Raw genomic sequence first — 16,583 nt, forward strand, 5'->3', positions numbered from 1 at the left:
CAGTCTATTTTCACTCCCATTAAATCCTGACCAATACGTAGGCTTAGTCCCTTTGTCAAAATTATCCCCTTTTCTCCACTGAACTCCAAGAACTTGGGCTCTTGAATGTTCCTTCCTTCCCTCCTCTCACTACATCTATGCTTTGGCACACGGCTACTGGGAGACTTTTCACACAGGTGAGCCTCAATTCATTCTCTTCACCCACACGTTTTGCTTCAAATACCATGAATATGAACGTTAAGAAAGTCAAGAAGAACCAAGTACATATTGCAGGTCTCACGCTCATGCTTGTTTAATACATCTTGTTATATTTAAACCTCAAAGGATAAGATACAGTACATGTTGTAACAAATCTTTCCTGCGCACATTCTCACATCTCTGAGAGGTGATCACTGCATCTTGCTCCAAACAAGCCATCAGTGAACTATGAGAGCTTCTAGACTACTGGAAACAGTTACATCAGCACTGACTGATGTACAAAGGAACTTCTTTATTTCATGTTGTAATCATCTTCAATCAGCAGCAGCCTCAATGCATTATTTGCCTTTGAATATGAAAGATGACAGAAACCACACCGTTTTTATCTTGCAACATCAAAACCAGAGCACTACGTAAATACTTAGTGAGTGATCAGCACACTCTGAATTAGAAGTGAGAGTATCACAGTAAGTATTACCCAGATGCTAACAGCATCACAGACTGACAATACTGAGATGCACAGACACAGCCAATTGCTGACACAAACCAGGTGTGATACTGATATGCAGCAACACAGTCAAAATGAGGTGGGGATGGCAATATTTGCCATCTTTTATACACTTCAATGTCATTATTTTTAGTTCAACTTCTGTCATCTCTGACATGTTTGGTAGCAGCTTTTAACAATAGGGAACATGGTATTTTGGCTTCTTCATGCTGCATCATAATTTATGAAAGCAAGACATCACAATGTACCTAAACCTCCTTTCAGGGTCAACACCCAAAATAACCACCTAGCTGCTGTGTTCCACAGAAACCTATCATAATTTAGCTAGAAACTTACAAAACAGAGCTCCAAATTCAAGTCGCTTTACGCAACACTTAATCCAGCTATTTCCTTGGCTATACACACATTGGACTGCCACAGCATTTTCTCACCTGGGAGAAATACAATCCTCATTAACAGCATCATGCATTTATTTTTTAATTTTGTGTGGCTTCCATCATAAAACAGTTTCTTTAATAAGAAAATAAGCTCAAGATTTTGGGGAATTAGTTCAGTGTTCAAAGACAACAACCAGTTTTCAAAGCCAGACTGGACAGGGTCTTGGGTGACATGGTCTAGTATGAGGCATCCCTGCCCATGTCAGGGGGTTAGAACTAGATGATATTAAGGTCCTTTCCAACCCAAACTATTCTAGGAGTCTTCCAAGCAATTTCTGTCCTTCCCTAAAAAAAACTATTTTCCAGGAAATTCTTAAGGGAAAACAAAAATCCAACCACATAGGTCATGACTATGCCTAAAATGATCACTTAGGGATTGCTGTGGACAGCACATTCCCCGTATAAAACGTATCACTGACATACATACTTTGTGCAACCAGGCCTTCTTTTAAAATTATGGCCTCCAGTATCTGATGAGAAAAAAAAAGAAACATCCTTCCATTGGAGGTAGTTTAGTTTTGCATTCACTGAAGAAGAGATGGAGGAGAAGCAGTTAAAAGTAAACAACAGTTAAGTACCTACAACTTTCCCCAGTTTTGAGAAATCATACCTTTTTCCATGCCTAAAGCTATGCAAGTGCTGTCACATGATTAACACCCCCCTGAAAGGGCAATTCTAAATATGATGGGTTTTAAATATTCAAGAAACACCGTTTCTAACAAAGACTACTGGATTAATAAAATGAAATGGAAAAAGCATTGCTCAGACTGCTGAACATCGTAGTGTGGTCTGGAGAGCTGAAAGTCACATGAGGTAGCTACTGCTGTGAGGTGTAGAAGGAATTGAATAGTCTCCAGGTCCCAGCCTCACTTGCCCTCCGCACACACAGAGCTTTGCTCAGGGACCAAGCAGAAAACTGCTGAGGAAATACAGTACCGAAGTGCAAGCCAGCAATCCTTGCTGCAGCCCTTTAATACAAGGACATCTTCAAGGCAGAGGAGCTGTAGTAGGAGGGTTGGGCTATATGATTCCCTTCCAACCCTAATGATAATGAATGACTGTGAGGCTCAGCAGGTACCCACCAGCGGGAGGTGTTGGGGGACAGAGCTACTGCACTTCGAACCATGGTTATGTCCCAAGGCACAAACCTGTTTCTGCAGGAAGGAAATCATAGTTCTTCCGACAAGAGTGCAAACACAGGCAATCTTTTCCTCCCTCTCAAAATCCCTTTCTAAGATCATCTTTGGAAATTATTAACACATAAAGGGACAAACCAGTCTAAAATAAAGCAGTAGTAGAATATGCTTTTGGAAATGCATGTATTTAAATGGAGAAAACAAACTCAACTGGAGAGTCTCATCTATGTCTCTCAAAGAATCAGTCTGCAATCAGCTGAGAGGTGGACTGGATTTCATACACTGCTGCGCTTTGTGCCGCACACCAAGGCTGACTTGTCACTTCAGCCTCTGACAAATCCTCAAAGATAAAGTTGCCAAGTCACTGCTCTGCAGTGCAATACAATAAACCTTGTCATCTGACGAGTCAGAAGCAGGATTACCTGGTGACGTTCAACCCACAGGTACACTAAATAAGCACAGAGAAGCAAAAATAAATACATAAAATACTGCTCAGCCTTGGTCCAAGTTCACATGACATCAGTACGAACAGATTTAGGTCACAGCTCTGCACCCATATTCAGCCTAGGCACTTCACCTCTTGCTAAGTTAAAAAATAAGACATAAACTATCTCTCCTGTGTTGTTTTGCTATCGCCAAAACACAGTTTTATGTTTAATTTCAGCATTTCAATTGCTACATAAATGAGGGGCCACATTGCATTGGCCTCTGAGGCAAATACAATATCCATGTAAGAAAGACACCACTGAAAACAATATAAACACACACATGTATATTTAAATAAGCTAGTAGCTGTCACTACTCCATTGTTGGTGGAAAAGGAAGGAAAGTAGTGAGCTCGACCCAGAATTCCTGATGGGCAGGCCCAGACTTAAGAGTACAGGTAGCCAAAATATAGCCACTGGGTTTTAATCAAACATGGCCAATAAACTTGCAACTGCAGTTCTCAGCTTGAAGTCATAGCACCCCATGAGCACTGCTCTCCCTTATGCAGCACTGCACTCAAAACATAAGGCACATTTTCCTGCTCCCCTCTTTAATGCTTTTTTTCCATGCTGCCATCAAGGCTAACAGGGCACAGTGTTCTTCAAGCTTTGCTCTGAAATTAGATTACTTCAGGGAAAGGACTTTTCCTTGATAGGTGGTGAATGCTACTGATTATACTGTCAGCTTTCCAAGCACACAAAAGAACCCCAAACAAACTCAATTTGATTGCCATTCAATCTAAAGGACTGTGGGCTATAAAGCAGTACAAGCAGCTGAGGCAATTCCTGACATCATACTGGACATCACCTTAAAGTGGATTCAGATGGTACCCACCATTTTAAATAATTTCACCCCAGAGAGAGCACAGGTGGAGTACATAGCTGTCTTTGAGCAACAGTAGCATGGGCAGTGTAAAATAACAGCTCTCTCAAAGGACAAGAGTTGATTGTTCATTATCATTAAATTCTGGATTCGGCCCTTTTGGAGTATGGCATACTGGTCTATATATATACACACTCTAGTATACTTGTGGGATACGGTCTACTGACTGTGTAGTGCTCCACACACACCTTTTCAAAGGGAATAAGCAAAATACCCAAACCAACCAACCTGACCATAAGTTGAATACAAGCTAAAGAAGTCTGAAGACATAATCAACTCTTCCAGGAAGCGTGTTGATGCATTAACATCTTATCTGGCAGCACAACCGTACCTCAGCTAACAAGAGCTCTCAACTGCCCAAACTGCATGTCAAAGACAGCTTAAAGCCATCCAAAGCACGTGTGCGCTGCAGGGAGTGATGCATGTACATAGCATGCATAGATTCAATAGCGTGTACACAATCCCATGAAAACTATGTGTGGGAAGGTAGCCACCAGGTCTGACAAGTTAGAATCTACTGCACATGTCTGCTTTCAAACAGCAGGCCCAACAAACGTTAACTTCCAGAATTATTAACAAGTATTTAGCTATACATAGCAACCTTACATTGAGTTTTGGCTGCAAAAAAAAAATCACTTAACTGTTCCATGGACAGCCTTAAGCATGCCTTTACCTCAGAAAATGGATCTATACTGGCTTAATAAATGTTCCCAGGACATTCATGGCCTACATCTCCACTAGCCTCAAGCTGCACATGTATTGTATTAATATAGCTCCACAAGACAATACACCAAGTTAGCTGCAACCTTCTAAACAGAGTTTTGCTAGCATGGAAGCCTTCATCACTCATGCCGTTAAGCCAGGTTTACTTCCTGAATGGCATCAAGAAGGTAAGCACTCCATGATACCAGCCTCTACTTCTCTCTACCATCAGTCTTGACTTGGCCTTTAGCCAGGGTTTATGAAGTCCAGCAACATTTACGTCAAAACTCTCTCCTGGGAAACCTGCTTTAGAGAAAATACATCTATTTCCTGTATGCAGATGTACTATTAAGAAGAGTGCATTTATCCTCACTAACCAAGGGAGGAAATGGTATCAAGGCTGCTCTGTGTTGCTATAATTCAAGCTGGCATTTACAACCCCTGGAAGACTCTGAAAGACCCAAATTTGCACTGAAGTGATGCTGCCCCAGCACAAAAAGAATGGGGTAAAGGGTGCTAGTGCAGCAGTAGTGAGCCCCCAAATAGACTAAAGAGAGGAGACAGCTAAAATGCAGCATGGTTTACAGAACTTGAACCTGGTAAAAGCATCTATCCCTCTTCTTCTTGGCCAGGAAGAATTATGGAGATGAGGCAGGTGAGTATCTAATATTGATGCTGCAAATAACTTCTAAGTATTTTCAACACTTAACATCTCAGAAAACCATACTCTGCTTTCTCCTCAATTGCTACCACTATGCCTCAACTGTGCAGGCAAAACAGCTCCTCAAAGGAAAAGTCTCCAGCTCTCTCAGCTAAACAAAAGCCAACTCATAGTAACCATCACACAGTCCTGTGACAAGGCATTGAGTGCCACTGTGAAAATTATTTTCCTTGCCCATAAAAAGAGGACAGTGGCTTACAGACAAAAGAGAGGCAGTGAGTGTGAAGGAAAATGAGACAAAAATAGCTTGCTCACTTTTTCTTGGTACATGGAAAACCCATTACAGAAGTTTACACAGCAACAATGAAGCCTGACAAGTTAATGAGCTGCTGCTTGTGCAGTTGTAGGAGAGATGGCCTATCATTCAGAAATTCCTAAACTGCACAAATGCACAAAGTCATAAAGATAACTCTGATTAGCTCAAACCAAACATAAGAAGTTCTGATTCTTTCAATAAGCAAGATACTTGATTAGTACCTCACTGGGGAGGTTTATGCTTCTATGAAAAACAGAACAAAACAAAACCCTCATAACTCTGAAAAACTCGTTTCAGAAAGGTGGCACTGCCCCCGAGGCTGCTGAACAGGAAGCCTGGTGCTTCAAAACTGGCTGAAGTGACATTTGCCAACACAAACACAGGTCCAGAGAGCCTGTTGGTATGACAGTGTCAGTGTGAATGAACAGGGCTCTTCGAGCCTAACAGCACCAGTACGTGCTTCCAGAGCAACACCCACATGAGGGCCTCAACGAGGCACAGAGCTGTGAAGTTTTATCATTTCTGTGATGCAGGCAAGTACCAGGTCTCCTTCCAGCCCTGGCAGGGACGCTGAGGCACAGGACGGTCATCCAAGGACATCCAGAGTCAGCAGCAAGACACTGAGGCGCACTAGCTACCAAGAAAACCAGACTCCCATTACAAAGGCCAGTTATAAGACTTCCGCTTGTTGTTAAGAGAACATACGGCATCTGGCATTGCTCTGTCAGCAGCACCAAATAATCTAACAGCAATTTGATATTCACGTCTCTGGCGGGCTACTTTAGTTACAGAAACAGTATTAAATATGTAGCATCCTCTGAGATATGCTGCACGAGCCAGGCCAGTTTCAGCCACTGGCATTGAGAGTAACTCTCTGGGGTTGTTTTTCCCCTGGAGAATAAGCTCTTTCATAACGTGGAGATACCTTATCGGGGATTGCTTCTGTCACCAAAAGGCAAACAGAGCACTGAGAATGTACCAGGTCTAACTTAAGCACCGAAGGGCTGTAGAGGCTGAAGTAGTAGCTGGCCATCTCCCTATACAGGACACTTTCCCCCCTGTTGCAATCTACACTGAGTCCCAGACACAAAGAAATAAGAACCCTTTGCTGCCAGCATGGACGCTGCCACATCGACTCCCTTCACTGCCCTTACACAGAAGCCCTGGTCAGGAGGGGTCTGTGAGCGAAGGATCCAGCTCCCAGCCCTTGCTTCTTCTCCGCCAACAGCTCCCGACAGCTAACCCAGCTGCCTGCCTGGGAGCTTTCCCAAGTAACGTGAGGGCAAATTCGGTCAATACCTTTCTTTGTGGAAACCCAAGTCTCGCATAAAAATCCAAGCTTGACTTGACAGAGGTTCAGCTTGCGTGTTAGCTTTGCTGAGAAGATAGTTCAGTATTTCAGACCCGTATAAACAGCTGAACTGAGCTCTGGGTTTTACTGCCTGAAAAAGCACCAAGAAATCACTGTGAAATATTAGCTTGTGGCAACAGACAGGCAGAAGGCTTTGCTTTCACCAGCCCAAAGTCAAATAAACTCAGTTTATAAGAAACGTTAAGCCTCTAGCTATCTAACATCTAGAAATAAACCTCTTTAAGAGCTCAGGAAATTAATTTCTAACGTGAAAGCATTTCATCACAAAAGAGCAAACGGTTCAGAAGTGCATTTCTTTTAAGCAGCAGCTTGAAAAACGGCACTGTTTAAAGAAAAAGAACCAACCGAACTCGCCTCGCTGTGCAACAAAACGCACCGTTCCCACCGACAGCAGAACTCCCCACCACAAACTTACCATTAACCCCCATGGAAGCACCTCTATCGATCCGTTACGCCGGCAGAAGGAGAATCCAGGGGAAGAGACGCGGATCACAAGTAAACAAACTCCAAGACCCAGGTCGCCGTGACTTGCAGGGGCGTTCCTCCACACGCTGTTCTCCCCGGGATTAAGCTCGATTCCCGCCGCCGCGGGTGTGTGGGGAGCCGGGGGGCTGCGGACCGGCACCAGGGCGGCTGCGGGGCTCGGCTGGGCCGGGCCGCCCGGGAGCCCCGCCCGATGCCCGGTGCGGCGGCCTGTGGCGGGCTTTGTGTGCGCGTCCTGCCTGCGGGCCGCCCGCCGCCGCCTCATGCGAGGGCCGGCGCAGTGGGGAGCGCGGGCAGCGCCGTGCCCCCTTCGCGAAAGCCGATCCCGCTGATCTCATCCCCGCGGGTTACTAATCCAATGACCGCGGAATTAACAGTACATGGCGACGCCCCTTCCCCATTCACACATACACACACATACCCCGCCCGCCCTGCCCCGGCCCGGCCCCTGCGGCCGCCGCCCCGCCGGCCTTCGTGTGAGGGAACCGGGTGGAGGTGCTCGGCACGGCGGGGTGCCGGGCACCGCCGGGAAGAAACGGCCACCACACGGGCACTCGGCCCGGCCACAGACACAAGGCACGTAGATGCCTGGGGTTGGTGGGTATAGAGCAGGTGAGACTGCGTTATCTGCTCTCTCTAGGTCATATACATGCAGGTGAAGCTCTAATTACACTTTTGCATGCCAAACCCACGCTTTTAGGTAAGCATCGAGTGATCTACAAGCAAGGCAAGTCCTGTCGAACCAGTGCAGGGTACAAAACTGCCAGAGGCGAGCACTTCCATCGCTGTGCCTTAACATCAGTAAATACCAACCCGAAAACTGGCATTTCCTAATCCTAATAATCTCTGGCTCTAAAACCACCACCACCAGGAACACCAGCATAGGGTGACAGAGATGTTCTGTTTTCCCTCTCACACACACACTGTGCTCAAGACAAGAAATGTTGGACGCTGCTTTTCCTCATGCTGTTTGTGCACTTCCCACCCCAAAAACCAGATTAACCTCTCTCAGAGACTTTAGAGCAGTCTGTAAAGGTGACGAGACAATCAAAATTTATAGAGGTAAAGAACTAAGTATTTTTCCTCAAAAAAATACTGTTTTACCTATGCTTTCCACTTTTGGGGATGGAGAGGGCAAGACTTCTCCCCCTCCCTGCTCTTTCATGGTGATAGTTATTTCTACTTTTTTCTTTTACTAAAATCTTTAGACAGGCTTTTAGGAAAAAAAAAATGAGCTGGGCAAGAGAAATACCCCCACAAAAATGAAGAGGAAATTCTGCAAATCCTTTGAGAGCTTTCAGTCAAGAAATCCTCATTACAAGCTGCAGTAAACCCAGCAGTGTGTTTCATGCCTGCCATGAGAGCAGAAAAGGCGTCAGGTAATGGCGGCACCCCTTCTGCGAGGACCTAGAGGTGGCTCCAGGGGTCAGGCACTGCAGAACCCTACCAAATACGTTAGAGAAAAGCACTACACTCAAGTTTCTCTCCAGGCCCTGCATATCCCCCCCAACCTTTGGGATAATTGGTAGAAGTACAGTAAAATAGGAAACAAAGGATGAATGGGAGTTTTCTATGTGCTCCACTGTTCTTCTAGCCTAGCAAAGGCTTTCTATTGCTCCCCATTCCCTCAGGCGGTCTTTGTTTGGTTTATATATACACATGTGGAAGCCTTAAAATGAGTAGTTGTCTGAGTCTGTGCACTTCACTAGCAGACAAGTTGCTGAACTTAAATGCTCCTCCTGGATGTGAGCACCACCTAATATCTGCTCCACAGCACTCATCTGGAAGAGGAGCCCTAGAACAGGTAATGTCTGCACAGAGTACATGGGGCAAGCCTGTGCCGTGAAGGATGTTTTGGTTTCTTTTCCTTAGTTTTTGCACGCTTACTTCCCTTCCACACTTTTCCAAAGCAGCAGTGCCTCCTAACACTTTTTCTGGCACTAGGCGGAATGTTTCCCAGTGTAAGACAGGATGTGGTCCTTCGTGCTTGTGCCAAGCTTGATGCAAAAAGCAAACTTAGAAAGACTTTCTAAATGGTTTGTAATACTAAAGCTATAAGAGAAGATTAAAGAAATTACATCAGAAGTCAACTTTTGTATCTTTTCAGCCAGCTTTAGACATGTAGATCTGAAAACTGAACAATGCAGAGATCAATCAGGCAGCACAGAGTTTTGGGAGTATGCTTCATGTGCAAATGTGAAAACACTTGAGGGTGTAGAAAATGTCATTTTGATTAATGAGGCTAGAACACGCTATTTGTATAAAGATGAGAATGTATATACACCTCTCCACAGATCTCATTAAAGGAACAGGAAACTATCACATTTTAAATATTAACACGATCTTAAACCAGACTTCAAACATGGCATAGATGCAGCCAATTCTTTTGAGCTGATCTCATTCCCCAGGTCTTCCACTGGTTTGATTTACCTCATGGAATAAAAATCACAAGCAGAAAGGAAGTCTTAAGAATAACCTACATTTCTCTACGTGACTGGGAAACACCAGGGCAGGTTAGAAATCCCTGCCTCTCTTATCTGCTTGCAATCACTGGGCAAACAGGGAGAGGAAAAGCTGCCCACTGCTGCCCATGAAAGACTAAGTGCAGTTAAGAAGATGAGGAAAAAGAAAGCTTAGATCAAGAGAGGTGAGGCAATAATCTGCTTTCTACATGCATCACACATGACAATCATAGTTTGAAGTTGTATCTCGGCATCTGAGCTTGGCTAACAGACCAAAATGAATTAATTGCCCAAATTTGTTCTTCCCAAACACATTCACCTCAGAAGCTAGTTCCATGCTTATCAAATCTGAAACTTCATCCACCCTCAACTCAAAAGTAATCACAAAACATTTCCTACACACATGCCATAAGTACTGAAAGGTCCTGATCCTGCAGTCCTTCTAAATAACAAACCAATTCACTATTATTTTACCTGCCTGGTTTCTGGGCATTGCTATACTCGGGGTGGCAAGAGGGGAGAGTTGGGTGAGGTCCAAAAAAAAAAAGGTTATCAGCAGAATGGACAGTATCAATAAAGCCCACCTTGAAGTCCACAAGATACCACAAATACACAACTGAGATTTATGGATTGTAAAGAACTATATTTTACTGCATTGTATTTTTCCATTTACAGTGCTTAAGCAACCCGTATTACTCCTAACATCCCTCTGAGGTACAGCAATGCTACAGTGATCATTCTCAGACAGGAACCAAAGAGAAGAATTATGATTAAAAATCTTTGTTTTCATGCATTTTAGATACCCATATGAAAAGACATGACCTTAGCTCTAGTTCTCTAACGTTCACAAAATTCCTACACAGGATGTTTAAATCTTCAGAGTATTCCAGTCCCAAAGCTGCTTCCACGAATGCTGGCTCCAGAGAAACAGAGGCATACACCTTCCTCCAACAATTCAAAGCATTGTCTGATAACAGAGCTTCTCTATATAGGTGTTTTCATTCTGACCCAGCCACGTACTCCTATAACAGTGAATTCAGACTTAATCACTGCCACTTGGAGTCTACCAAAACAATTAACCAGGACGCTAGGATTAATGCATCTGCATCTCTTAATGAATTGAGAAATTGCTGCTGAGACCGAGATCTGCTCCCATAGGCCTCTAGGTAGAAGTTAGAATTTACCTTCTTAGAGTACATCCTCCTGCAACCATAATGAGGAAAACCTACAGAGGTAAGGAAATCAGCACTTGCATAAATGTTTAATTAGTTCAGAGGTTCTAAACAGAGGATAAAAATTCTGCATGCCCTGTTTGAGAAATAAGGATAACATTCAGAAACACTTAACACTGAAAAAGTATCTTCTTTTAAAATGTCAAAAGTACACCTATCCAAAAGCAGAACTACCCATGTATTTCCAAAGCTTACTATATATTTCATATCCTAGAACATAGTCAAGTCCCTTCCCCAGACACATCAGATAAGGAAAAAACCACAAAATACTCTTAAAACACAATACTCTTAAAAGCAGCTTAAGTCCCCTTCCATTTTGCTCATGTATTATGTTAATCAGAACTCCTGGTCTCAAGGACTTTCTGAAGCAACTGATCGCTCTGTGAAGCTGGTATTCAGGTCTCTCCATGCAAAATTTAGTTGTACATAGACATGCATAAGTTTCCACCAGCACATAAACAAGCCCCTTCAAGATTTTTAGGGAAGGGATTCTTTTAAACACTGTAGTGAGTACTTGCCACCAGTACACAAAGACATCTCAAGGGACAGAACAGAATCAATTGATGACAATAGTTATTACAGTACTGAAAACAATCCAAAATTAATTTTCCTTAATTATTTTGGGTTCTGCACAACCTAATGGTCAAATTCCAGCAGCTGAATTTAAAAAAACTCTGTTGGAGAATGAACTCTGAGGAGGTAGTTCCTGTTTGGGAAGCCCAAAAGCCTGTACCTCCACTGGCTACTGCAGCCTGGTACAAAGAGGGGTTTTCTTAGAACTTGCTTTGAAACTATGTTAGACCCTTTCGAGTCATTACAATGCCACAAACCCCATCAAAACCTGACTGGCAGCTAGTTCCCATCACAAGACTGACATTGTGGTCTCTGCTTTAAAATCTAATAATGAACATAATCATATATTGCACATGCTTTAATTTTCAAGTGGTATTACTACATAATACTTCCCTATTACAGCAATCAAATGCAAATATATAAGGGTCCATTTCAGAGAAGAAATCAAACACAAAATTTTCAGTAGGAAAAGATGCGTGCAGAGTTTGGGATGATGGTTGTCACAGGAACACCTCAAACCAAGTCAGTATACAAGACTGCCTCCACTGCAGTACATGATGAGCTTGTATTGGAAAAGGGGATTGATACTAATGAGTTTGGGGTGCAAATGGATCCTCATTAGCTCACTTCAATCTCTTCAATTCATCAGTATCATCTTAGTTTGATTTGGACTGAATTGTAACTGATCCAACACCCCCCAAGGTAAGTAGGTCACTGTATATGCATTCTGTTACATTAGCTACTGTACAGGAAGAAAACCCAGATGAGATACTAAATTATGCTTTTGATACCACTGGTACTTGGTCATTGAGCCACTCAAGTGAGAGAAAAGGTCTGCACAGCCCCCCATGGGAAAAGTTTTGACTTTATAGTTAGCAAGAAATGACTGTGATGATCTTTCTCTCCTATCTTTTAATGCAGATACAACATCCCAAAATAATGACCCATGGAAAGCCACAAGATGCATACTTTGGATCACAGGCAGCTAGAGTATGCAAAACCATAGTACATTAGCTGTTTCTTCAAATCCTGTCTTTAGGGGCTAATGTGGGTAGATCTGTCACCCAGATTTCCCAATGACATATTTCTGGAAATACAAGTAATAATGGACCTCTTATACCCAGTGCCCAGAAAGTTTTTTAAGAAACAGACTGGTTTTGGTTTCAAACTGCTTTCCTAAAATACTTAGTGGATAATTTCTATAGGATTTCAAAATACAACTAGCAGATAAATGAAGAAGTAGGCCCCAAAAAGATCCTTCTTTTGGAAAAGACAGAGTTTACCCTGCTTTCTTCTGGCAGAAAAATCCCACGCTTTCTGTAACTTATGGAAACTGGATCAAAGATGGGTTTATTCACATTCTCCCTATAAAAATACACTACTGCCATTGCTCAGCATATCCTAGACATTCACCTTAGGTTTATAAGCTTTATATATATATGTACATACATATATATATGTATATAATACACCAGGAATAAGACTTGTACTGTTTCATAGGTGACAAAAATTTATATTAATACATCTTTCATCATGTTAAAACACTAAAAAAAAACCCATAAACAAACAAAAACCCCACAACTTTGTTTTCCGAGCCCTGGAATACTTGAAGATACCACTTAAGCCTCTCTTTTTGCTGGTTACCAGCATCTGAAATTGCAGGAAACTCCTTCTGAAACTCTCAGGATGTAGCACATTTCTGTTTCCTGATGTGAAGGGCCAACGGCAGGGAAGAGAGCCTCAAAGGTTTTAAGTTCTAGCTGTTGCAAATTCCTGGGAATGCTCTAGCAACTAGAAAGTCTTCTTGAAAGCATTTTGCTTCAGTAAAATTAAACTGCTAAGTATGAATTCAGAACATACAAAAAGTGCCTGCTAGCTGCTTAGCTATAATAATCTCAACAACAGGATTTAAGAGATACTCTAATTCTGCCACGTTTTCTGGGTTTAAATCTTCAACTTGTGCTTGTTTCCTCGGCAAACCCAATACATAGTTGTAATTTATTCAGCTTGTCCCCCCCCCCCCAAGATATACAATGATACATGTCTCCACAATTTACCCAAGGAGATCTTTTGTTTCCTAAACTTGAAAACGTCTATTCACATCAGCAGCAAAGTCAGTACAGTTTATTATCCATTAGACAATTCGAATATGATTCTTCCCCTAAAGGCTGTGACTGCAGGCAACCATCTGGGGTCTGGACACACAAAAGGCTGTTCGTAAGGGTGTATGCACAAAAGCACCACGGGGATATGGAAGTGTGTGCAGTACAAAGACACTCAATTGTCTTTGAGTTTCTATTGGGGAAGGAGGGGGTTTTGAGGGTGCCACAAGCATCTAATCAGAGAATTAAGCATCAGGGAGGCAGCCCTCAGATGGCTGACATCAGCTCCAGCAAGGACAGATGGTGAGGAACACACAATATGTGTGCACCAGCTTATTCAAGAAAGCAGTTCCACTACTCAGTTACATGGTGGTACAAGTCCTGGGACATCCTGTGTTGTGAAGTGAAAATGTATCACTGTCTTTGCAAGGCTGTCACACTGAAAGGGCCACTTTCCTGTAACAAGTTACCGTATTTGCAGATTCTCTGTTAATATTTTCCCTGAAGGATTACCTGCCCTACCTGGGACAATGCACAGGGCTCACAAGAGAGATACAATCTCTGTGAAGCAAAACAGTGTGACCTGCAGTAGAGATACCAGTCTGTTTTAATTGTTCGTCAAAGGGAACATATCCCACTGTCTTTTAGAATTGAAACTCAAGGTCTGAGAAGACAAAAGAAAATCATCTCATCCTTTAACTCACTCAAAAAAAATACACTTGAAAACCATTATTCAGTTCTTTTTTAATCTGTTATAACTGATTTTAAATAGCAGTCATAAAATAACAAGCTGCCCTCCAACAGAGCTTTTTCTTATGGTAAGGTACCTGCAGTTTACATGATGTCAGATATGTTATGGCATACATCCCACTGCTAACTAAACTCTCAAAGACTAAGTGTACTTCTAGCCCATCTTGTTCGTGTTCTTCTCCAGTGTTTTCAAAAGCAGAGGATAAATAGTTTTACGTCATATTTAAACAGCAGGGATAGAGTGACCCTTCAGGCAACAAAGCTCAAATATTGAAATAAAGAGCAGATGCCAGCAGGAAAACTGAAAAACTTACGGGATCATAGGTCAATGCAAGCAAGCTCTAGTCTTCTGATCCAACACTTGCCCAAAACAATCTCTTAAATTAAAAATATATTACCAAGGTCAGTCTTCCTATTGAGAGAGAGAAAGGGGAGTATATAAAAGTCTTGAAAGCCTTTTCTTGTTTCGTAGAACATTGCCCAGGCATGGACATGTTCAGCATCTTTGGGAAGACTGTCAGTTGTTCACTTTAGGCTCTCTGAAAACTGATCCATGAGCAAATAGTGGCTCTTTGTGGATTAGGCCATCTGCCCTGCAGATGGGGAAAAAGGTAATATCATAGTAACAGCTGCTTCAACAAGTTGTGCTGGTCTGGGCTGGGATAGTTAGATTTCTTCATAGCAGCTGGTATGGGGTGACGCTTTGGATCTGTGCTGGAAACAGGGATGTATTAGTTACTGATGATTAGCTCACACAGAGCCAAGGGCTTTTCTGCTCCTCACCCGAGCAGTGAGCAGGCTGGGGGTGCACAAGGAGCTGGGGGGGACACAGATGACCCCAGCTAACTCAAGGGATATCCCATACCATGGGATGTCATGCTCAGCATATAAAGCTGGGGAAGAAGAAGGAATGGGGGGGACATTTGGAGTAATGGTGATTGTCTTCCCAAGTAACCATCATGCGTGATGGAGCCCTGCTTTCCTAGAGTTGGCCTGCAATGGTAAGTGCTTAGAGAAGTCCTTGTTTTGCTTAGCTTGTGCACAGCTTTTGCTTTACCCATTAAACTGATTGTATCTCAACCTATGAGTTTTCTCACTTTTAACTCTTCCAATATTCTCCCTGATCCTACTAAGTGGGGAGTAAGTGTGCAGCTGTGTGGTGTTTAGCTGCTTTAATAAGGACACAGGTATAGCAGGGCACAGAAGGATAAGAAGTAAAGCGAGAGAGAACTAATATACAGGAAGTATGTGAATTTTGAATGAGATCAAGATGAGCAAAGATAGAAATGTGTCACTGCCATAGCAGCACAGAGAAGACCTAGTATGAGCTTAAAGATGTAAAGAGGAAATCAAACAAGACTATGTTAATTTATTTAGGGCAAGAAGGGAGAGCTAGTCTCAGGACCCCTGTACAGTCCCCTTTGTTATCTGCAGTTTTGGCATAAAAGCCCTTAAACCTTCAGACCCACAATTTCTTTTGTATCTCTACGACAGCGGAGCTCCAACCCTCAAATATGAAAATGAAGTGTGTGTACAGTTGGAGACATGATTTATTTCTCCACCTTTGGAGTTATACATGAAGTCATAAATACAGTGGTCCTGTTCATATTGATGTAGCCAAGAGCTAGGCAGAATTTACACTGTATCAACCAGTTTTTCTTAGGACTTATCCCTACTGTACATTTCATCTTTAAGGTGAGTCTATTTTCTACATTTTAGCCTGGATTTAGCTTGAGACAAACTCCAACATGCTACAAACACCATCCTAAAAGCTAGCTGACATCTCCAGCTTCTTTGAATTCACTGGGAGGAAAGGACATTTAATGGAAACTCTGGAGAGCAAGAGAGGAAAAACTGGTATTTTTCTGTTCTGGATGTTAAATAAGTGCTTCATAAACTCTCATTTACTTCTCCCACACACAGTTAACTGGATCAATGTATTGTCTGCAACACAGCATTCTTACCTCAAGCTATTCACGTCTAATTGATTTCTTCCTGATGCCACCATACAAACATTGAAACAGAACTTCTTGTCTGGAGAAGTGCTGTCACCCATCTCTCTTGATGACACCAGGAAGCACACCCAGTACCTGAAACTGGATATGCCAAGAGCTCCTTTCCTTTGAAAGGTTAACTGGTTTGCATCTCACATAATAACTGCATGGTATAATACTGAACTTTCCAGCTGCTTCCACTTTTTTAGAGAAAGAAGCATTTTCTTTTCTTTAATCTTTTGACTAAAAGAATAGACATCTTTAATGGAAACAAATTAGTTATTGTTTA

At 42.5% G+C, this 16,583-nt stretch overlaps 1 protein-coding gene across 1 annotated transcript in view; it reads right to left on the reverse strand.

The window, feature by feature from the left end:
* Positions 1-7,566, reverse strand: part of SPSB4 (splA/ryanodine receptor domain and SOCS box containing 4) — an 85,215-nt gene extending 77,649 nt beyond the window's left edge. The window contains exon 1 of the mRNA XM_005153934.3: positions 7,114-7,566. The gene's annotated coding sequence lies outside the window, so the exon portion shown is untranslated. The remainder of the gene's footprint in view (positions 1-7,113) is intronic.
* Between the last annotated feature and the right edge of the window lie 9,017 nt (positions 7,567-16,583).

The sequence above is a fragment of the Melopsittacus undulatus genome, chromosome 6 (genome assembly GCF_012275295.1).
Source record: "Melopsittacus undulatus isolate bMelUnd1 chromosome 6, bMelUnd1.mat.Z, whole genome shotgun sequence".
In the NCBI taxonomy this organism is placed as follows: domain Eukaryota; kingdom Metazoa; phylum Chordata; class Aves; order Psittaciformes; family Psittaculidae; genus Melopsittacus; species Melopsittacus undulatus.